The 24,701-nt window shown below is 35.7% G+C and overlaps 1 pseudogene; it reads right to left on the reverse strand.

The window, feature by feature from the left end:
- Window positions 1-14,313: 14,313 nt before the first annotated feature.
- LOC116582617 lies at window positions 14,314-23,505 on the reverse strand (annotated as a pseudogene).
- Between the last annotated feature and the right edge of the window lie 1,196 nt (window positions 23,506-24,701).

Here is a 24,701-nt window from a genome sequence, read left to right on the forward strand (position 1 = left end):
TGGAATCACATGTTTAGTTTTTTGAGGAACCACCGTATTGAATTCCATGATGGCCACACAATTTTACATTCTACCAAGAGTGCAAAAGGGTTCCATATCCCTGTGAACACTTGTTACTTTTTGTTTCTCTGTTTTCATAATAGCTATCCTGTTGGTTATGAAATGGTATGTCACTGCGGTTTTGGTTTGCATTTCCCTTATGATCAGTGATATTGAGCATCTTTTCATATGCTTAATGATCACTTTTATATCTTTTTGGAGAAATGTCTATTGAGGTTCTTTGCCAATACTGCAAATGAGTTGTTTGGTATTTTTTGTTCTATAGTCATAGGAATTCCTCATATATTCTGGATATTAACCCCCTTTTCCAAGGCAAATATTTTCTCCCATTTCATGGGTTGATTATTCACTCTTGATAGTGCCGTTGGTATACAAATTTTTTTTTAATATTATTGAGGTCAAATTTATCCTTATTGAGGTCATTTTTTTTTGATAATTGTTTTTTTTTAGTGTCATTTATTGCCAAATCCAATGTCATGAAACTTTTCTCCTATATTTCCTCCTAGAGTTTTAGTTCAGCTTTTGCATTTAGGCCTTTGATCCATTTTGGCTTAATTTTTGTATATGAATTGAGGTAAGAAGCTACTTTCTTTTTTTTGCAAGTGGATATCCAGTTTTCCCCACACAGTTTATTGATGATTGTCCTTTTCCCATTGAATGGTAATGCCTTTGCCAAAAATCACTCAATTACATAATCAAGGGTTTATTTCTGGGCTCTCTATTCTATTCCATTGGCCTATATGTCTGTATTTATGCCATACCATACTGTTTTGATATTTGCTATTTTGTGTTGCTTTGAAATCAGAAAGAATGAGACTTTCTTCTTTGTTTTTCTTTTTTCTGATTGTTTTGCTATTTGAGTTCACTGAGATTCCACATAAACTTTAGGATGAATTTTTGTACTTCTGGAAAAAAAAATCATTGGCATTTTTTTTGAAAGATTTTATTTATTCATTTGACAGATATCACAAGTAGGCAGACAGGCAGGCAGAGAGAGGGGGAAGCAGGCTCTCTGCCAAACAGAGAGCTTGATGTAGGGCTTGATCCCAGGACCCTGAGATCAGGACCTGAGTTGAAGGCAGAGGCTTAACCCATTGAGCTACCCAGGCGCCCCTCATTGGCATTTTGATGGGAATCGCATTCAATCTGTACATTGTTTTGAGCACTATTGACATTAATAATATTAAGTGTCCCAAGCCACAAATCTGTGATATCTTTCCATTTATTCACTTATATAATTTCTTTGTTATACAGTGTACAAGGCTTTCACTTCCCTGGTGAAGTTTAATCCTGAATATCTTATCATTGTGATGAAATAAGTGAAATCATCCTTAATTTCCTTTGTGATTGCTTTTCAATAGTGTATAAAATTGTAACAGTATGTTGATTTAGTATCCCACAACTTCGCTGAGCTCATTTACAGATCTGTGTGTGTGTGTATGGAATCATTAGGATTTTCTACACATAAAATCATGTTGCTTATGTACAGATATAATTTTATTTCTTCATTTCCAATTTAGATGCTGCTTCTTTCTTTCTCTTTCCTTTCTCTCTCTCTTTCTCTCACTCATTCATTCTTTCTTTTAGATTTATTTATTTTTACTGAGTTACACTGATTAGGACTTCTAGTTTTTTGTTGAATCCAATTGGTGATAACAGACATCCTTGTCTTGTTCCTGATTTCTGAGGAAAATCTTTCAGTCTTTCACCATAACACATGATGTTAGTTTGGGATTTTCATGCACAACCTTTATAGTGTTGTAGTTTTCTCCTTTCTTTAATTTGCTGAATGTTTTTTATCCACATCAGTTGAGCAGATTACATTTAAAAAAAATTTTTTTTGTTTGGTTAACATGGTATATTTCATAATTGACTTTAATATGCTGAACCATTCTTCCATCCCAGGAATAAACCTTGTTTGGTTATGTTGTATAATCCTTTTAATAAGCTGTTAAATTCTGTTTGCTGGTATTCTGTTGAGAATTTTTATGTTAACATTCAGTGGAGACATTGGCCTGTAGTTTTCCTTTTTTTGCAATGTCTTTATCTGCCTTTAGGATCAGAATAATCCTGGCTAATAAAATACATTTGGCTGTATTGCCTCCTCTTCAATTTTTTGGAAGAGTTTGAAAGTAATTGGTGTTCATTGTTTAATCATACAGTAGAATTTGCCAGTGTAACTATGTGGTCCTGGGTTTTTCTTTGTAGGGAAACTTTTGATTACTAATTCAATATACTTACTAGTTACAGATGTATACAGAGTTTCTATTCATGATTTAGTATTAGTAGGTTGTTCTAAGAATTTGTCTATTTCATCTAGCTTATACAATTTGTTGATACACAACCATTCATAGTATACTTGTATAGTCTTTTTGATTCTATCAAATTGGTAACACCAGTCTCTTTCATTTCTGAACTTAGTTATTCTAATATTTTCTCTTTTCTTCCTCAGCTGTCTAGTTTAAAGTCTATCAGTTCTGTTGATCTTTAAGTAGAACTAAATCTTGGTCTTATTTTATTATTTTTCTGTTCTCTTTTTTATTGATCTTTTTTTCTAAATTTTTATTTGTTTTTTTAAAATTTCTTTTCGGTGTTCCAGAATTCATTATTTAATTTTTTAAAATTATTTCCTTCCCTTTGGTAGCTTTTAGTTTAGGATACTCTTATTTTGTGGTTAATTCAGATATAAACAAATGTTACTGATTTGTAATCCTTTATTTAAAATATAAGCATTTATATCTATAAGATTCTCACCCTGTTTTTACTGCTTCCTATATATTTTGGTATGTTTTTGTATGTTGCTTTCATTTTCATTTGTCTCAAGACATTTTAAAGTTCCTCTTGTGATTTCTTCTTTGATCCATCTAAGAGTAAGTTATAAAATTTCTACATATCTGTGGATTTTCCAGTTTTCCCACCTGTTGTTTATTTCTAGTTTCCTTCCATTGTGACCAGAAAAGATACTTTGTTTGATTTCAGTCTTTTATAAATTATTAAGTCTTGTTAAATGGCCCAATATATGGTCTATCTCAGACAGTGTTCCATGTTGCATGGAGTGTTCTGTATGTCTAATTGGTCTACAGTGTTAAGTCCTCTATTCCCTTATTGATCTTTTATTTAGCTGTTCCATCTACTATTGAAACAAGGGTATTAAAGTCTTTTATTACTTTAGAACTTCATATATCTTCCTTCAGTTCTTTCAGTGTTTTCATTTATTTAAGAGCTCTGAAATTATTGTATATGTTTATAATTTTTGTATCTTCTTGATGAATTGATCTTTTTATATAATTAGGTCTTTTATATATGATGTCCTTTATTTCTCTCTTGAAACAATTTTTCACTTAATTTTTTGCCCCTGATAATAATATAGTCACCATTAATCTCATTTGGTTAATATTTGCTTGGAATATCTTTTTCTATCTCTTCATTTTTCAACCTATACTCATACTTAGATCTAAAATGAGCTTCCTGTGGACATTCTATAATTGTATCTTTCTTTTTTTTCATTATGCTGATCAGTCATCTTTAGTTTGAGGCATCTAATTTATTACTTTAAATGTAATTTTAATTATGGAGAGGGGTGATTTACTATTGCCGCTTTGTAATTTGTTTTTCTCTATTTCCAATAGATTTTTTTTTCTTTTCTTCTCTTTTCTTTTTCTTTTCTTTCTTTTTTTTTTTTTTTTTTGTCCTTCCTTTCCATTTATGTTTCCTTTGTGTTAGGTTGAAATTTTTGTAGTGATATATTTTGATTGCCTTCTCATTTCCAACAGTGTATATTCTACAGATATTTTCTTTTGTTTACCATGGGAATTATATATAACATTAACATATATATATATAACACTTGATGGTGTTCAAGAAGTGCATTATGCCCTATTAAACTTGCTTTATTCTTTTTGTTCTATAGACTCAATAATTTCAAATGACTTGTCCTCATGGGTACTGGTTCTTTCTTTTGCTGATTCAAGGTTGCTGCTGAATCACTCTAGTGAAATTTTTTATTTTATCCACAAATTTGTTTGGTTCTTCTTTATATTTTCTGTTAATCTGCTTATATTTTTCACTTTATTTGTACATAATTTTCCATGTTTCCTTTAGTTATTTGGGCATATATTTTAAAAATATTTATTTTTTTATCATTTGAGAGAGAGAAAATGCCTGGAGGTGAGACGGAGGTGGACAGATTCTGAAGCAGACTCCCCATGAGTATGGAGCCAGGTGTGGGGCCTCAGAAACAGTTTCTAAAGATTTATATTGTACTTTGAGTAGGCTATATTTTCCATTTTTTGTTGTATTATCTATGGTATTTTATTAAAAATTGGTCACTTGAAACCACAGCCATCTCCCTAATTTTTGTAAACCTGCTCTGTGCAGTTGAAGACCTTCCCTAATTCTAATTCTTGGGATCAGTCCAGAATGAAGGTTGAAGGTCTTGTCAGATATATTTTGGACATGCTTTTTTCCTTGGTTCTTTGTGTGTGTGCATTTTGCCAATTCCTAAGTATATTGGGGTACTTTTAATGGTCTTAATTTCCCTGAGTTTCAACCCTACTTCTCAGGGCCCTAACTATTGCATTATAATCATTTACCAGTTATCTCTTGTTTCAGGCATCTTCAGATTTGTGATCATCCTGTGACTTTCAGTCCACTGCTTCCATGGCATTTTCTAGTCTGAGATGTAAATTAGGAGATGTAGAGACCAATCTTTCCAGAAGCTTCAAGACAGATTAAAATGCTATGATTAGGTCTGCTCTGCTCTCTGTATGGTCCCAAGAAGTTAACTGAGGAATAGGCCTCCACTTCCATTTAACCACAATGTATTGGGAGGAGGAGGGCCAAGGACAGGTAAAAACACCGTAAAATTTCCTACCATTTTTAACATGGTTTTTTCATGGTGAGAACTTGATTTGGTTGCTGTGGATGTTTGATTTCCAGAGATACTATAGTTATTTTAGCCAGTCTAGTTGTTTTTAAAATATATCTGTGGGGAAATGGGGAGTTGGAACTTCCTAGTTTACCATACTGTTGATTGAGTATTCTGATACTTAGATTCTTGAAAGGTGTTTTTACCGAGTATACAATCTTTGGACTTTCCTATCTTCTTTTGCATTGTTTCACTACCTCTTGGTTTGAATATTCTACATCTTTGTTTTCTTTCCTTTGAATGCAATTGGTCTTTTTATCTGGAAGATTAGTGATTTCTATTATATTCCTGGTACCCTTAAACTCTAATAGTTATAAAATTATGTCTCAAGATTCATCATTTGGATGAATTACACAATATGTAAGTGCACCCTTTGAAAACATTGATTCAAGTCATCTTTGAATTCCACAAATTTTTCTTTAATTATAATTCCAAACATTAGTTCAGTTTTATTTTTGTGATTTCTTCTTAAGACAGTTCAATGATACAGGCATACCTCAGAGATAATGAAGACTTGGTCCCAGACCACTGCAATAAAACAAATGTTACAACAAAGTGAGTCAAATAAATGTTTTGGTTTCCCATGCATATTTAAAGTTATGTTTATACTATACTGTATTCTATTTAAGTGTGCAACAATATTGTGTCTAAAAATGTACATTAAGTAAAAATATTAATTAAAAATACTTCATTGCTAAAAATTGTGTTAACCATTATCTGTTTTTTGCTGGTGTAGGGCTTTGACTTGATGTTGATGGCTGCTGATTAATGATGGTGGTGGTTGCTGAAGGTTGGAGTGGCTGTGGCAATTTCTTAAAATAAGACAAGAGTGGGGCGCCTGGGTGGCTCAGTGGGTTAAGCTGCTGCCTTCGGCTCGGGTCATGATCTCAGAGTCCTGGGATAGAGCCCCGCATCGGGCTCTCTGCTCAGCAGGGAGCCTACTTCCTCCTCTCTCTCTGCCTGCCTCTCTGCCTGCTTGTGATCTCCATCTGTCAAATAAATAAATAAAATCTTAAAAAAAAAAAAAGACAAGAGTGAAGTTTGCCACATTGATTGATCCTTCCTTTCACAAATAATTTATTTGTGCCATATTGTGTTGTTTGATAGCATTTTGTCCATAGCAGAACTTTTTTCAAAAATAAAGTAAATCATCTCATACCGTGATGCTTCTCTATGAACTAAGTTTATATAATATTCTAAATCCTCTGTTCCTGTTTTAACAATTTTCATAGCATCTTCACCAGGAGTAGATCCCATCTCAAGAAGGCACTTTTTTGCTCACTCATAAGAAGCAACTCCTCATGTGTTCATGTTTTCTCACGAGGTTGCAGCAATTCGGTCCCATATTCAGGCCCCACTTCTTATTCTACTTCTTTTGTTATTTCCACCACATTTCCTGTTACTTCCTCCACTGAAATATTGAACCCCTCAAAGTCATCTATTAGGGTTATAGTCACCTTCTTCCAAACTTCCATTAATGTTGATAGTTTGACCTCTTCCTAATAGCATCTAGAAGAGTGAATACTCTCCAGAAAGTTTTCAACTTACTTTGCCTAGATCTATCATAGGTATCACTATCTATAGCAGCTACAGCCTTTAAAATGTATTTCTTAAATAATAAGACTTGAAAGTTGAAGAGATTCTTTGATCTATAGGCTGCAGAACAGATGCTTGAGTTAGCAGGCTTAAAAACAACATTAATCACATTGTATATCTCTATCAGTGCTTGTGGGTGACGAGGTGCATTGTCAAGAGCAGTGATATTTTTTGAAAGGAATCTTCTCTCCCCGCCCCCCCCCACCCTGATCAGTAGTGGACTTAAAATATTCAGTAAACCATGTTGTAAACATATTTCATATCATCAGTCCTTGTTGTTCCTTTTATAGAGTACAGGTAGAAGAGACTAAGCATAATTCTCAAGTGCCCAAGAATTTTTGGAATGGTAAATGAGCATTGGCTTCAACATAGTAGTCACCAGTTGCATTAGCCCATAACAAGAAAGCCTGCTCTTTGAAGCTCTTAAGCCAGGCACTGGCTTCTCTCTAGCTCTTACAGTCTTCAAATATAAGTCTGTTTCACCTACATTGAAAATCTGTTGTTTATTATAGCTACCTTTGTTAATTATCTTAGATAGATCCTCTCGATAACTTGCTGCAGCTTCTAGATTAGCATTTGCTGCTTTACCTGGCAATTTTATGTTGTGCAGGCAGCTTCTTTCCTTAAATCTCCTGAACCAAATTCTGCTATCTTCAAATTTTTCTCCTGTAGCTTCCTCACCTCTCTAGGCTTTCACAGAATTGAAGAGAGTTAGGGTCTTGTTCTGGATTGGGCTTTGACTTAGGGGAATGTTGTGACTGATTGATTTTCTATCCAGACTAAACTTTCTCCATATCAGCAATAAGGCTGTTTCACTTCCTTACCATTCACATGTTCACTGGAGTAGTCCTTTTAATTCCTTTAAGAGCTTTCTCTTTGCATTCACAATTTGGCAGTTGGGTGCAAGAAACCTAGCTATTGTCCTCTATTGGTTTTCAAAATGTCCTCTTCACTAAGTTTAATCATTTCTAGCTTTTGATTCTACAGTAAAAGACATATGATTCTTCCTTTCACATGAACACTCAGAGGCCACTGTAAGGCATTAAATGACCTAATGTCAATATTATTGTATTTCAGGATATAGGGAGATCTGAGGAAAGGGAGACAGACAGGGGAATGAGGAGTCAGAACACATACAACTTTAACAATTAAGTTCACTGTTTTATATGGGTGTGGTTTGTAGCAGCACAAAACAATTACAATAGCAACACTGAAGGTCACTGTTCACAGATCACCGTAACAAATACAGTGATAATAATAAGATTTGAAATATTATGAAAATCATGAAATTGTGACATAGAGACATGACGTGAGCATGTGGTGTTGGAAAAACAATGCCAATATACTTGTTCAGTGCAGTTTTGCCACAAACCTTCAATGTGTAAAAAAATGTAATATCCGCAAAATGTGACAAAGTAAACTATAATAAAAAGATGTGTGGCTGTACATATGATAGGTCTCTGTTCCCTATACTAAATGTATGGCTTTCTCTCATCTGTTTTTACTCAATTTTTATTGTGGTTCTCTTCAAATTCATTTATTATATTTTAGTCAAATCATTCTCTTTTGAGATTTTTAAAAGGTATACTTTGTTTTTGGATATTTTCTCTTTCTTGGGATTTCTTTCTTAAGTTTTGACAATTTGGTTTCAAATTTCTGTGCATGTGTGGGTGTGTGTATTTGTGTGTTTTACAGTTTTATTAAGAAATAATCCATATACCACATAATTCACCAGTTTTAAGTATATATTTCAACAGTTTTTAGAATATTCACAGAATTCTATAACCATCACCACAATCTAAATTATGAGCATTTTCATCAGCCCCAACCTCCCAAAAAAGGAAAAAAAAATAAAAAGAAAGAGGAAAGAAACCTGTGCCCATTAACAGTTACTTTCCATCCATCACCCCAGCCTAGACAACCAGTAGTCTATTTTCTTTCTCTAAACACTTGCCTAATCCGGACATTTCACATAACATTTATATGACTGGTTTATTTCACTCAGCATATTGTTTTCAAGGTTAATTCAGTTTCCTTTTTTTTTTTTTTAATTTCTTTAGTTTATTTGTGATCCATTTATATTCTGAGTTGTTGACTCCCTGATTCATAGTGTCTTTCATTTTTTGTTTTTTTCTATTACTTAGTGTTATTTAGTTTACATTAGGGATCTGTATTGTAATTTTTCTCTGCTTTATAATAATTGTTGGTGTGTATTTTCATCGCCGACAGCTTTGACAGTCACTTTCTATGTATTTTTAAAGTATCTTTTCTTTTTCTGAAACATTAATTAGAGTTAATTATATGTAGAGTAGTCTGAGTGGTTTGAATGTCTCACTAAGATTCTTTGTTCAAGCTTACCATATTCTGATGGCAAAGTGAAGTTTCTTTACTAATTGCTGTCCTTTTCCTGTGTGTGTTGAGAATAGGAGAGATGTAGAATTTCTTCTGATGCTATGATCTTATTTTGTTTCTGAAAATTCCACATATTTTTATAGCATTCTTACTTCTATCCTTTTACCACCGCACTACCAAGTAATATTTCCTCTTCATGTGAGCTCTATTATCCCCCAAAGAGTTGTGTTCCCCATTACCTTTGACTCTACATGTGTTTCAGTCCTCCCCTTTTGGTTCCCTAGTAAACATTGCTCTGATCCACAGGTATTTCATGTTTCAGTTTTTTCTCACTCAGGGTCAGACTTCCTCCTTCAAGGATGATTCTATATGTGTTCTTCTACTGAACAACATTGTTGCTCAATCTGTTTCATCAGTAACCTTCCTGTACCTCTTAGAAAAGGTCAATTGAGTAGGCTATACTAATTTTGGATATTTTCTCCCTTTTACATGTAAACTACAGTTTTTAGCAAACTGTAACTCCTAATTATACTCTGGCATAGGTTATAGTTAGCTTTATTTATTTGAAGGTTGTGTGGAAAAACTTAACATTTAGAAGCCAGTTATTATACTATCCAATATTTTCTTAAAAAATGGGATAGCTCCAAGGTGCTTGGGTGGCTCAGTAAGTTAAGTGTCTGACTCTTGATTTCAGCTCAGATCATGATCTCAGGGTCCTAGGATCCAGCCCCATGTTGAGCCCCATGTTGGACTCCATGCTCAGCATAGGGTCTGCTTGTCCTTCTCCCTCTGCTCCTTCTTTGCACACTCTCTCTTTCAAATAAATAAATAAAAATCTTTTAAAAAATGGGATAGTCCCCCTCATTTTTTCCCAAAACTAGTAAATTCATTGTGGTAAGTAAACTAAATAATCATGCAAACAGTAGTTTTATCTAATTCTTTATGTCATTATCTAGCATTTGATTGATTTTACTATCTTAAATAAAAACATTATAGATTTGATCTAAGTGTCTGAGGTAGAGATTACTAGTACTCATCATTTTATCTACTTTCCCTTTTCCTATACAGAAGAGACTGCATGTTCGATATTTATTTTAATTAGATGGGATCATGTGGTATTTCTGGTCATTAAAATGTGAGTGGAACAAATGTGTTTTTCTAGGCCAAGACAGAAAATAAATAAGTAGAGAGTTTTATTTTCTTTTTACCTGCCAGAACAATAATGATAAAGCTTCACTTTATCATTAAAAACCATAAAATGGGAATGGCTTGAATCATGGAGTTTCTACATGGGGGACAGCTTTTGTTGAGAAATACCTGAAATCACACTGAACTTAGAATGAGCAAGAAATGTACTTTTGCTCTATATAGTCAGTAATATTTTGGTGTTGTTGTTGTTTTCCTATAGCATAAGACTAGCCTACTTTGACATAGATGGATAATTTAGAGCTTGAAACAACCTCTTCAGAGCAAAAATAGATTTCCAACTTTCCATGTTTCACAGAAAAAAAATATCTTTTGCACATAACTCAAAAAATCATTAAGCTATTCAAGTTCTTTAGTAGAAAAAATTAAAGGAAAGTTTTCATACATAATGCAGTTAGGAAACTGAAAGCTTCTCATATCCTTCTGAAAGTTGTATTTTACTCTATATAAACTGTCAGTAAATATCTATATAAAATGTCCATAAAATGACATTCTACTTAAAGTAGAACTATGCTACTTTATTTAATATCTTAAAAGAATGAACAACCCATATATTTACATATTAAGTTTGGTAAAGGAAGACTTATTGAAAATTGGACATTTGTAATCAATACTCTATAAGATCTTTGCAGACCTTCAAATTTGTGAAAATATAAAACATATAAATCCCCTCATGAAATATTATATTATTTTAATGATCATTTAATTTTCAAAACAGCAAAATATGAAATAATTAATCTCAACAGCTTTAACTTGGCATTGAATTTTTTTTCTAGTAAAATGAACTATATTTTATACCTTAATGTATCATTATTGTAGTTATATTAATTATGAACATCAACAGAATTGGCAAAGCAAAAACAGTAATGATAAATGATTGTAATTGCTGCTGTATCTTATGAGTGTATTCACCACAGATAGCATGAAAGTATATTTAGAAACAGATTTTCTTCCATTATTGAATGGTACAGTTCTAACTGAACTTTATTTTGCCTGTGGCTCATCACTTTGTATTGTCTGACTTGGTAAGGGATTACTATCTCAGTTTCGTATTCAACTGATGCCGACTTTCCCATTAGCTTCAAATTATGCAGATTAATAGGCTTCCAAAAATTCTTGAACCAATCATTGCTCATAGAATTGGTTGCTTCAAATGCTGTGCTGGGACCTTCATCACTGATGGTTACATGGAAACTTTTTTTTTTTTAATAGGCTTCTAACTAACTTCTTCCCAAATTATATTTGCATCTAGGATTACATGTTTCCTCTGCACATCTTCATACCACACATTATCTTCTTAACTGCCATAAGTTATTATCTTTTTTTTTTTTTTTTTTTTTTTTTTTTTTAAAGTTATTATCTTTTAAGGTATGAACAACTCCGTACAGGCTGGAGCATTTCTACATAGGGTTATCTAGATATCTATTTCTAGATAGGGTTATCTGAGATAACTACATAGAGTTATCTAAGTCACAACCAGATTTATCAAAACTGTATTCAGTATTTTATATATCTACATATTTAAGTTCCAGTTAAGGAGCTTTCTTTTCATAGTTTAATTTTCATATCTTGCAAGAAGCATTATCCTGCTCTTCTAGGTGGTTTTCAAGAACACATATTATTATTTATCATTTATTTATTTATTTTTTACTTTTAACCCAGAGTACTAGATATGGAATGCATAGTTGAAATGACCAAAGGTCAATTTAAACACAGATGCTGTTCGGTTTCACTCATTAGTTAAGTGAAACAATCCTATAATAGAAACTCCACAAAAATTACAAATAAATATCACAACATAAACACACATGAGTGAATCAGAATTCTTTGGTCTTTGCCCAATACTAAAACATTTGCTTTTGATTTCCCTGAATACCAAGAACATACTGCATTTAACATATTCTTGTAATACCAGTTAGATAGATTTCAAATTACTCTCATACCTTCAGCAGGGAGGAAGAAACAGGTAGGCACTCATTTCTGTTCTCTAACTCCAGGCCACACCAACACAAGCTGGTTTATTTTACCTATTCTACATATTTGTTATACATAAAGAAAAGGATACACAATCATTAATTAAAGATGAAACCACTATTGAAACAGCAAAAGGGCTACCAAATTTTAATTCATTTGGAATCTACATTAGTAAATATTGATTTAAAAAGTAAACTACTAACCTTCCTCAAAATTTGATCACCAAATGATAAGGAGCTAATATAAAATATATTTGAAACTGTTCTCTTGCAGTCAAATGTTTTATACACATTTAGTTAGGCTATTTTTCTCTGTCTCATATCACTAAGTAAGATCCAAGTAAGAGAATCAAACCTCCTGATGAGGCTTCTATTTTTTTTTTCTTTTTTTTCTTGTGCAGGGCAGTCTGTGAGCTAAGCACACTACAATCTGAAATTCTTCTTCAGAATCTAATATGCTAACAATCCCATTTACCATTTACTATAATCAGACATTTGTGGGACTTTTGTTTGTTTGGTTGGTTTGTTTTTTAAATATTTTTTTATTTATCTGACACACAGAGAGAGAAATCAAAGTAGGTGGAGAGGCAGGCCAAGAGAGGAGGAAGCAGGTTCACTGCTGAGCAGAGAGCCCAATGCGGGACTCGATCCCAGGACCCTGACATCACGACCTGATCTGAAGGCAAAGGCTTAACCCACTGAGCCACCCAGGTGCCCAAATCAGAACATTTGTAAAAGTGTGTAAATATATAAATCAATGTGTTCAGGAATATTTTTATAATTCCCATAACTTGTCCCTGAGATTTGAGTGTCTAATTTTTAGCAATATATTTTTCAGTCATATAGGTTTGTTTCTTGCCAAACCACCAAACTTGTATCAGAATTATCTCAGAAACTTTATAAATATTTAGATGTTTCTCTGATTTTTTATGTTTTTTAATATAGCAGTTTGGGAGTTGTATTGTAATATTTTGTAAGTTCCCTCAAATGATTAGTCTGAGTACCAATATTTGAGAAACTGCTCCGAACAAAATTCCATCCATTTGAATACCATATCAGGAATCAGAAGAAACAGAATCAGTATAACTAGGCATTTGAAATTTTGTTTTCATGTGTATATCTTAGGCCCTCTTTTTCCTTTTTTTCCAAGGGCCACTGCCTTTAGAGTTTGAGAGTTTGGCGGTCTGGTCATTCCATACTCAGTTAAGAGGTTTGGGTAGAGCCCAGAATCTTCAGGTATAACAGATTCCCTAAGTGAATCCTTACAACTGGAGTCTTTTAATAATGAATAGAAGGTAATTTTCTATTAAGTGGATATTCTGATTTCTTATTATTCCTAATATTTCCCTTAATTTCTCAAGGCAGATGATTTTCATTATCCTGTATCACACCTCACACTTGACTATGTTTCCCCACCCAGTAATAAGTTGGAAGTCATGCCACAAAACTAATTCTGGAGACTGTGTGAAGGGCTACAGAAATGAGAAGAGTGAATCTTTTCTCAGATTTACAAGTGCTCTTTCTTCCAGTAAAGAAAGGAAAAGAGGAGGGAAAAGGGAAAGGAGATAACTTTCATATACCATCTCCTTCACATATTAAATCCTCTGCATAACCCACTCTTTATTAACCCATGGTTTGCATTTGAGAATTCAGAGTTGCCAAGAGTATAAGTAACTTGGCTAAGTTCATAAAGCCAATAAATGGCAGAAGTGGGATACTAACCGAGATTTTTCTGATGCCAAGTCGCAAGAACTATTTTATACAATGCTACAAAAAAGTATGGTAGTAATGGTGGAAGAATAGAAAATTTTATGTAACACTGAAATGAATTCATTATTTGATCATTCTCTTGGTAAGACTTGTGCTGCAAATGTGGAGAATTTTGTTTAATACCAACATTAAAATCTGCAGCTTTTTAAATTTTTAAATTTTTAAAATATATTTGCATTTTTAGATACCATATTGTTGGGTCCGCCGCCCTTGGAATGCAGGAGGAACAATAAAATGGCCGCCAGGCCGCCATCTTCCCCCTACCCAGGACTATCCCTGCCAGAAGGACATCTGTCAAGGACATGTCACCCCGAGTTAACCGAAACCTATGCAAGAAACAGAAACCAGCTTTGGGACTTTCCAACCCCCAAACTCTAACCTTATCAAATATGGTTATGAGCCCCTGCCTGGCCTTGGCCCAATAAAAGCTCACTCAATCCCTTCCCGGGCACTCCCTGACTCTCCTCTCCTAAGTTGTGGCACCTCGCCCGAGGCACCTTTAATAAACCTTTCCTTGCGCCTCTCGCCTGGTGTCGTGTGTATCTCACCTGTAAAACCTTACACATATCATAAAAAATAATTATTTTATGATTGGGGTATATTCCCATTATTGAAGTAAGAATTTTAGAGAAACACAAGGCTAGTTATATTTCAGGAAATTCTTGAAAGATGAATTTGAAGGGAAAATGTGAAACACAATCTATAAAAGATGTTCCCAGAATATTTGAGAAATAATAAGAAAACCTATTAACTTATTTTTAAAAATTTTTATTAGTTATAGTTTTAGAGAGGGGAAGAGAGGGTGGAGGGATAGAGGGTGAGAGAGAACTTTAAGCTGGCTCCATGCCCAGCATAAAGCCCAATGTAGGGCTCGATCTTCCAAGGGTGAGATTATTACCTGAGCTGAAATCAAGAGATGCTGAACCAATTGAACCATCCAGATGCCCCCAAATACCTACTAACTTTAATCATAAATATATAAGGTCCCTCCCATGCTCATTTTCTATCATATAAGCATATTGGGTATAACATAATCAAAATTTACCAAATTATACAATTATGATACAAACAATCTGATATAAAACTTGGATTGCCCTGATAAAGTATATCTTGATTTTATGTTTAATACTAAAGTTCAACGTGAACCTAGTAGGGAGTGCTCTGTTTGAGGATATTATTTAAACCATCTACAAAGACACATGTAGATGGTTTAAAATTTATTTTTATTTTTGTATTCTTTAAGATAATGTTTCTATATCAAAAATATTGACATTGTGTAAGTCTGCTCAGATCAATAACTTTCATTTATTTGTAATCCACATTGGATGAAAATACTTATGTGGCTCTAGGGCTGCAGTCAGACTTTGAAGCCCATAAATCATCTGCTTCATTTTTCCTGTCCTGAATCACTTAAAGCTTTCTTATTCTCATTTTCTCTTATTTCTCCCTCTATTCTATTCTCCTTATCTCATTTTGTTTTTCATATTTCTGTCAATTTTCTTAAAGAATTATGTTTAAACAGAGGAATGCTACATTGACAACAAATGGGAACTTCTATCAGCAGACACAAAATGTACTTCAGCCCTTGTCAGTTCTCATCACATTGACACTGTCAAGTACAATGCAGTCACAATAGTTGAGTTTAGAAAACCTCAGTCATAAATCCTGACAGTGGTATGAAGATTGGTTTGTGGAAGAAGTCTGTAAGTAGAAGCCTCTTCACATATGAAGGGGAAATCTTAAAAAAATTAAGATAATGGTAACTTTAATGGAAGAATTTCCCTGGTGTACACCCCTTAACCATATAAATCTAATGTAGATTAAATGTGAAGGCTTAAAATATTTTCATTTTAGTTTAAGATCTCTGGACTCTGTTTATTGCTGCATCTACATCTTGTTTCCAGACTGACTGCATTATATCTGGCTATTGTAATTATCTTTATAGCACATAGTCAAATACTATGCTCACTTAGCACCCAAAAGAGATAATCATATAGGATGCTGAGAATTAAATGGATATCATTTTGCACTGAATGGATTGTTTTAAAAAGATTATTTTATGTTAATGTTTAACTCTTTACATACAATTTAAGGTATCATTTTAAATTAACCATCGAACATAAATACAATTCATTTTGACAAAACATAATATATGGAAATATAATTTATTTACTTTTTTTAAAATTGGAGTAGTTCCTTTTAGAGAAATAAGAGGTCTTGGGCTTTATTTCAGATTATATTGCTCTTTAGTAGAGATTTTGTTTATGCCACCACAACTTATTTTCTTCTAATTTCTATAGCAATAAAATGAGGTATATAAAATCTTTTTTTAGAAAGGGTCTATGATTTAGGTTATAGGCAGTTAAAAAAAAACAAAACACTTATACAGTGTGAATAAATCTCCCTGGATAGATAATTTTGTTCAGCTACCTTTTCTTTTGCTATTTCATTTCAGTATTTTGCTCACGTAGCCTGGCACTGACCAAATAGACAGATGAAAACAACATATATCTTTTCATTAATGTCAAGTCCTATAAGGACACCATGGTCTCACTCTATTTATGCCTGGATTTATTCTATATCTCAAAGAGGTACGCAACCTGGGAAGTAGTTAGATAACAACACTTGATCTCAGATGTGTTCTTTGTTGGTTCCTTAGTGGGTCTCTACCTTTATTTTACCTTATCATTGTTGAAATGGGATTACAAATCACCCCAGCTTCTGCCTATATGAATAGTCAGATACAATAATGAAACAATTTTCTTTGAGTAACAGAAGATGGTCAGTAGTCTATGATAGTGAAGCAGTAACTATGATTAGTGTGTGAGGTTTTTAATGATGTCTCTGAGCATAGCTAAAGAATCAACTTACTACTGTAATAATTTTTCAAGACAACAATTGATTGTATTAGTAATTTGAGGAGCAGTTATTACATGAGTGGCCAGAATGTCAGGATATTTGCTTATCTCTAAATCAGTGATGACATGTGAGAAGGTATTCTTACACTGGATTGTGGAATTTATAAAAATAGCACAAAAACATAGAAATTGTGAAAAGTTGTCAGCATGAAGAGAAGGTTAGAGCAGGCAAGGAAATATTAATTAGCAAACAGGCTTCTTATTTTAAGCTTCTCTCCCTTAGGTTTCCCTACCTCTTCCTTCACCTGTCTTGATTCTGTTACTTTAGTGTGACTTCCAGCATTATGTTTTGGCATGACTAGGAAAATATTCACCCATACACATAATTTTATAAGTTAAAGCAACTACATCATTGACCAGAACTATAAGAGATAGGGAAGCCCTGCAGCTTACCTTATAGAATTTGAAAACTGCCTTCAAGGTATAACTTTTGCAACTGATAACACAAAAATCTTTGCCCTAAACCTTAGATTTAGTGCTTAGACTTGGGCATATGGTTGTTTTCATAGGCATTTTAACTTATTAGTCCTAATACATGTTTTATTTTTATTTTACAATTTACATATATAATGGTTATAAAAAAGGAACAGGATAAGATGTAGAGTGTGATTCAGAAGCTGACCAACTGGCTGCCAGCTTTATTTTAGTAAGTGAAGTATGGTTTCTTATGTCATTTCCCAGAGTAAATGATGTATGATAAAAACCTGTAGGTGACTAGATGCTAGTTTGGTGAAGAGGCTGAGGCAGATGGATTCTAAAAAAACAAACAGCATATTCAGATGTCAAGTGAATGTATATAATTAAAGAGTATAGTACTTTTAAAGAAGAAAACAAAACTCAATATTGCTAAAGAGAGCTTAGGATAAAGAGTTCTTGAAAGATGTAGCTAAATAGATACAAGAAGAGCAAGCAAAGAAACAAAGGAAAGGATTATGATTTGACTTACTCTAAGAACAATGGAGGGTTCATGGGTTTTCAACAGGAAATGAAATGTTGAAAAGGTCATCCTGTGCTGGAGAAATTGATGATTTTCCAAATTTGGGACCCAGGGTACTATCTGCTTCACACCTAGCATTACTGAGTACAGGAAGTTGCAGTGGTAGAATGAGAGATACCAAAGCTACCATGACTGTCAGAGATTATGTGTACAAGTTTGAGGCCAAAGTCCTGAAGAACAAGGCTAAAGACTGTAAGGCCAGAGAATTAGGCTGTTAAAACTCTGAATGTTGGAAACAAAACATTCTCTACTCTGTTTTACTAATAATAATCTTTTCTTTCAGAAAGAGGCACTCACTCACTTGACATGGAATTCAGTTATCACACCCACATAGATGAACCTGTAACCTGAACTAGCCAGGGTATCCATAATAATTAGCTCACAGGTAGACATGAATTAAGCAGACACAGTTATTTGGGGGCAATTAAGACGGATACCGAGGGAGGAGGTTAGCTTTTATTTTTCATTAATTGTCAGCTAAAGCACCATTGTAAATCTACAAGTTTAAGTGGTCATTTCTGTCAAAACATAAAGATAAATTAACTGATTTTATGTAAGCTGGTTGGAGATTTAATGCTATCCTTTACACCTGCAAATATCCTAACTGATCTGTGAATTAATGAAAAAAATTTATTGGTATCAGAATATAATAACACTTAATGGATTCTAAATATATGCATAATTTCATGTAACTCTATGTATATATGGTGTAACAGGATAACTCATAATTTACAAAAGAAAAATCATAACCAGAGTATATTAATTGGAGACAAAATATTAAGACCACATAGCTAAAATATATTGAGTGTGTGTCATATGCTGAAATGTAGAGATAAGATGAACTAACGCATTTTAACAATTTAAAGTCATGTCCTAATGGTGTATACAAATATTTAAAGCACATGTGAAATCCATGAAATGTATTGTGTGTTTAAGAGCCTTCAGTCCAGCCTTTGTATTGTTGTCCAGTTTTAACATTAGATCAAAAATGCTTTGTCCTGAAGCAGAACAACCTTACAAATGTTATTTGTATTCCATATAAGATTAGTGCAAAAGTCTTAGGATTTTCTGAGTCTTTCGTAAAAATTGCTTTAAAGGCCAAAGTACATATTTCTTTATTCCAGGTGACATACCTTGTTCTCACTCATATAAATACCATATGCCAACTTTGTAATGATGCATGCAATGAATATGCCTGGACAATTCCTTAATTGTTTGGTCAGAAGAAACACACTGGAAAATGTATGTTATAATATCAACATTATCTTATGTTATGTATTTCCTAAAAGAGTGAAATAAGGAATATCATCCTCAATACACTGAATAACATCTAACATGGTATTCTACCTGTATAATTCATTAAAAGTAATAAAAACTATGTGGACGTTAATAATTATGTATTGCGTCATCCTGTGCTGGAGATGACTGCAATCCACAAAAATATTTACCACTTTTACTCAAGGCTATATGGAGCCACTGACAATTATTTAGATAGGAAGCACAAAAGTAATTTAAATATACTTTTAAATTTTAGGTAATTTAATTATATCTATTAGTAATTACTAATAGGTTTATTATACAGAAAAATAACATTTTTAGGAATTCTACATTTTTGTTTTGTTTTGAAGTCTTCATGGAATTAGTTTAATGGTTATGAGTATATCATACACCTATGATTCAGATAAATGGAGTTCAATTAATGACAAATCAATAGGGAAACCCAAAATGTCTTGTTAGTTTCTTTGTTTGGAAATGCCAGTGGGCCTGGCAGGTCTCAGAATGCACAGATTCTGAGATGAATGCCTTAAGGCATAACATGCAAAAGGAGGCCTCTGCCTGAAGGGGGGCCAGAGGTACCTGACCTTCTGGGGAGCTCTGCTTGTCTCTCTCTCACTGACTCAAGGAAGGAGACTCTAGGAGAACTGGGAGCTGAATCCAAAGCCCCGATCGGGCATACCATCGTTCCATTTGATGTCCAACAGGACAAGCCCATCTGTCTGGACCTCTGTCTGTCAATGGTAAGTGCCACTCACAGAGATGCCTGCTACTCAGTGTCACTGAAGAAGGCACATGGGGACCTTTCACTATCATCCCAATGATATAATACCACGTGGGTGTTCCCTCAGGATCACCACACACCCTCACATCAGCATCAAGTCTGAACCTACATCCGGTCCAAGAGCACAAACCTGCACCTCTCCCTCCAGCTATTGTCTTTGCCACCCTTGCCTCCCTTTTTTGCCCTAAAAATTTACTTCTCACTAGACATACCTGGAGACATTTAGTGTTATCACAAAGGAGAGGGGGAGTACTTCCCTAGAGCTCAGTTTGCACAATGCTGAAGAAAGGGCCAATTTTCAATGAAGCAGTACCTAAAAAGTAAGATTTGCAAATGGGTAATTGGGCAAAGTTGGCAGATTTTGCCTGGTTCTCTGTCTCCTGTGATAAATGGGGTGGCGAGGCAGATTTTAGTACCTATATTTAGCTAGGGGTAAAATGGAATCCCTCCCTACCACTAAGCTAAGATCTAAATGGCTCCAGAGAACATGGTCAAAGCAGGAAGGAGCAGCATCTCAAAGAATGGGGAATTAGCTTGATCACTTGTTGATCAAAATTACTTCTCAGGGGAGCAGAAACAAAGGGACTCCAAGGTGGAATTTCCCTTAACACCTACCCATGTTGTCCCAATTGCTGTTACATTTCCGTTAGGTCCTCAGGAGCCAGTCACTGGTTGGGAAGGTGGGTAGAAAATAGAGTTTGGGAAATCATGAGTTCTTGCCAAAGCTGAAGAGCCTGGGTTGTGTGGGTGTGGTCATTTAAGTCCTTGAAAAGGAGCCCAAGAAGCTGGAATAGGTTGTCTGAGGCCCAAAAAGTGAAGAGGAGGATCTCTCCACTGGGAGCATAGGACTAATACTGTTAGGATGTCAGAATGGACATCCTAGGATGGACAGAATAAAGTACTTTCTGTCCAAGCACAGGCCACCTTCCCTTCTAGAAGTGGCCAACAGGTGGAGCTTGAGGTCCAATTTGGGGATGGAGGTTAAAGTCAAGAGGAAAAGGAGGCTATGAAGTGACTTTATTAGGTTCAGACAGCTCAGATGAGAGCATCTCTCTTATGCCAACTGATCCCCATGAATAAATACCATTAATTAAATAAAAGGGACTAAAAAGAGCAGCCAGAGACATAGTTTCCATAGTTTCAAATTCTCACTGTCTCAGAGATGTGTGTGCACGCACACACGCACACACACACACACACTACACACACACACACACACACACACACACACACCCGAAGGGGTAATGAGATAATCCAGGATTGGCTGCCCCATCCCAGGAACATGTGGGATTGGCAGCCTGACTGAAGATTGCCACCCACGGTCTAGCACGGTGGTGGAGCACAGAGTGGTGGAGGCCAGCAAGGCATGTGTGGTGGAGAGTGGCAGTTAGTGAGGACTTTGAGGCTGCTGAGGTGGTGACGCTGAGGACTCTGGCACCAGGATCTGGACTTTCAGATTTTAGATATGGAAGGTTTTTCCAGAAAGCTGTCCAAATGCATGAAACTCTCCATGTGTAGTACATGGAGGTCTTATTCTTTGTCATGGGAGAATTTCACGTCAAACACAGCTGGTGGGGACACACCAACTCCCAAAGCGTGTTTTCAGTCCTGTGTGGGGGGTGGGACCCTGTTGCTGATGATATTGGCTGGCGGAACTCTCGCATTACTACTGCAGATGCTGGCTGGTTTTTCATTTGGCTGTTACTGACTACAGCTGGCACAAGTGGTAAAACTTTCACTGCTCCTCCTATCAGCCTGGCAACACTGGTTCATAATCATGTTCTTCTTTTTAGGGGAGATGAAATTCTCTAAGGTACTTGAGCTTCAGTTCCTGGATGTGCTCACACTGTGCCTCCTCCAAATCCTGCCACATGCAAATGTACTCATCATGTGGGTTCTGGATCTCTGCCTTCACCTGCAGCTTGGCATAGAGCTTCTTGTTTCTTGGTTATGATCCCACCATCTGCTGCATGGATGGAACATGGAGGTGTCCTGGAGCTCCTTGGTCTCCTCATCTCAGATAATCATCTCCTGCTCATGGCATTTCTGCTTAACAATTGCCTGAATCTTCAGTTCCAACAACAATTTTTTTCCTGTCCTTAATCTGCAGCTTGGTCTCCATGGCCTTGTACTTGACTCTGAGCAGCTCTATAGCCTGCCCTTCCTGCTGTAGATCTTCCAGGATCTTCTCCTCTGCCAGCAGCTTTTAATTCTCTTCATTCACCCAGATGCAGACATCCTGGATGGTCACCTTCTCCTCCTCCAGCCACTCCTTCTTCCCCTGCAGGTAATTTTCCATATTCTTATCTAAGGCTAGCTCCAAGATTGACTGGAGTGGGTGGCGATTGTGGTTGTCATCCTCCTCTTTAGTCACCAAAGTTTCAATTACTAGCCATTCATCATACTCTGCCAGGCTGACAGCTTTTTTTTTTTTTTTTTTTTTTTTTTGGTGGTGCTCTTCTTCCAGAGTCACTTTGCCAGTAACCCCTTTTTCTCCAGCTGGTTCTTCAGATGAAGAGTTTTTTCTTGCAGCAGTGTGTCCTTGGGGGTACTCATTTACTTAGGGCATTTTCTTGAAATATTGGCTGATTGGTAAAGTGCAGAATAGAAGAATAGAGAGGTTCTCACAGTAGCCATAATACCACACCCAGTGTGGTCACCATGATGGTTTTGGTGTTCCTTTCCAAAGATCCTGGAGCAGCCAAGTTAGCTTAGAGTCCTGGTAGGGGACGTGGGTACTCCTGTTGCTCATCAGTGGTTATGTTGCCAAGGCAGACAGTAAGAGGTTGATTTGGGAGACTTGTTTTGGCTTCTCTGTTACTACCACAACCTCCACCACCACAACTACTTGTGGACTATGTGGCTGTCCTTCCAGCCATATTGGGGCCTGCTTTGTTCTACATCTTACAGCCAGCCATGTCTACCAGGTTGATATTGCCCAAATGGATGTGTTCCTGACCATCAAAGCCATGTACATTCTGTAGTGATGATGAAGATGGCATGGGGTGGAAACTGACCTCATTCATATGTGTGCTGCCCACCACCTGGGTCTGGTTCCCTGGGTTTATGGCAAGTTAGATCTCCTTGATGTTCTTGGTGATGAAGGTGAAGAGGTTCTTAATTTAGATGCCTATCTGGGTTTGACTTCATTTCTGGCCTCTTACTGGGCTCCTGGGTCAACAGGTCTTAAAATTTGGGTAGATTTGCATGCAAAAGTCATGGGTCAGGTATGTTGGTTCTATGAGCATATGGAATGGGTAAAAATGTGCTCAAAGGCATTGGGGATGACCCTGCATAGTTCAGGCTCCACCCAAGTCCCCTGCCTAGTGTCAGTCTTGCCAGTTCTCATTTGACAGTAAGCAAACATCATGCCACTGAAGCCCTGAAGTGGCCCCTGAAGTCGCCAGGGGCCTCATGGTTTCAACAGATAAGTCTGTGTGTTTGGAAGTGGCATCATACATGGTATCAAAGCTAAAAGTGTTGGATAACTTCCCTATAGTAGAATGGAGGTTTTTCAGGGTCACTTGTCTCAGTTTCACTTCAGTGATTAGGATCTGCTCATGAAAAGCAGCCTTTTCTTTTTGGCTAAGGGAATAGCACTGGGGTATGAAATTTAAGGCCTCACTGGCTTTGAGTTTACTGGTCATCTGCTCTGTTCTTCCTGCCCTCAGCCTACTTCACAGCCTTTGCTGTCCTACTTTCCTCTCTAGGTCTGGATTAATAAGACCTTCCCCATCTTCAGACATTAATCTTCATTATGCATGTAGCCTCCTAGGCTGGGAGGTGGCTCTGCCACTGCTGTGGTTTGGGCCTCCACAGCTCTCTGGTCCTTGCTTTACCAGCTAGGGAGGGAGAATTAGACAGAATTCCTGGGCAGCAGTGGGACTATGCCTGCTGAATGATCGTGCTGGAACCTACTCCAAGATGGGGCAGAGGGAACACAGCCATAATCAGCTATAGCATCAGTAAGATTAGTGAAGAGGAAAATGGGATGGGGTTAGGCAGCAAAAATGTCTTCTCCTTCTCCTCTCAGGGTCAATGGCAGGGACTGTTGGTCCTGGAAAGCAAGAGGCCCCAGTCCTGTTGAGGGCAGAGGCTCACAAGAAGTCCAGTCCCCAAGCTGGGATATTATTTAGTGCAGCCAACATGGTTGCTTCTGCCTCTGTCTTCCCCACCACTTCCACTGGAGAATGAGAGAGAAAAAGCAGAAGGGCATGGGGCAAAGAGCAGAATGTCAAAAGATACCTAAGACCTTTTTTTTTTTCTTCTTTTCTTTTTTTTTTTTTTTTTTTCAAATTCAAATAGTACAGAATTAGTTTTTGATGTAAGGTTCATTGATTCATTAGTTGTGTATGACACCCAGTGTTCAGCATGGCATGTGCCCTCCTTAATGCCATCATCTAAGATATTTTAAGGAATTCAGTGTGCTTCCAGAAAACACAGAAAAAAAAATACAACAAAATCTGAAAAATCACTACACAAACAAAAGAGAAATTTAGCAAAGATAGAAATTGTGAAAAAACCACACAGATTTCTAGAGTTGAAGAATACAAGGAATGAACTGAGAAATGCAATAGAGAGCATCAACAGTAGAATAGATCAAGCAAAAGAAGCAATGTATGAATTGGAAGGCAGGACCTTTGATATTAACCAGTCAGAATAGAATTTAAAAAAAATAATAATAATGAAAAAAAAAGTGAAGAAATGTGTTCTATGGCATACCACCAAAAGAAACAATCTGTGAGTTACTAAAATCCCAGAAGAGAGAAAATGGGACAGAAAGCTCACTTGAAGAAATAATGTCCAAGAACTTCCCAAATCTGGGGAGAGATTTGGATATCCA

The sequence above is a fragment of the Mustela erminea genome, chromosome 2 (assembly GCF_009829155.1).
Source record: "Mustela erminea isolate mMusErm1 chromosome 2, mMusErm1.Pri, whole genome shotgun sequence".
NCBI lineage: Eukaryota > Metazoa > Chordata > Mammalia > Carnivora > Mustelidae > Mustela > Mustela erminea.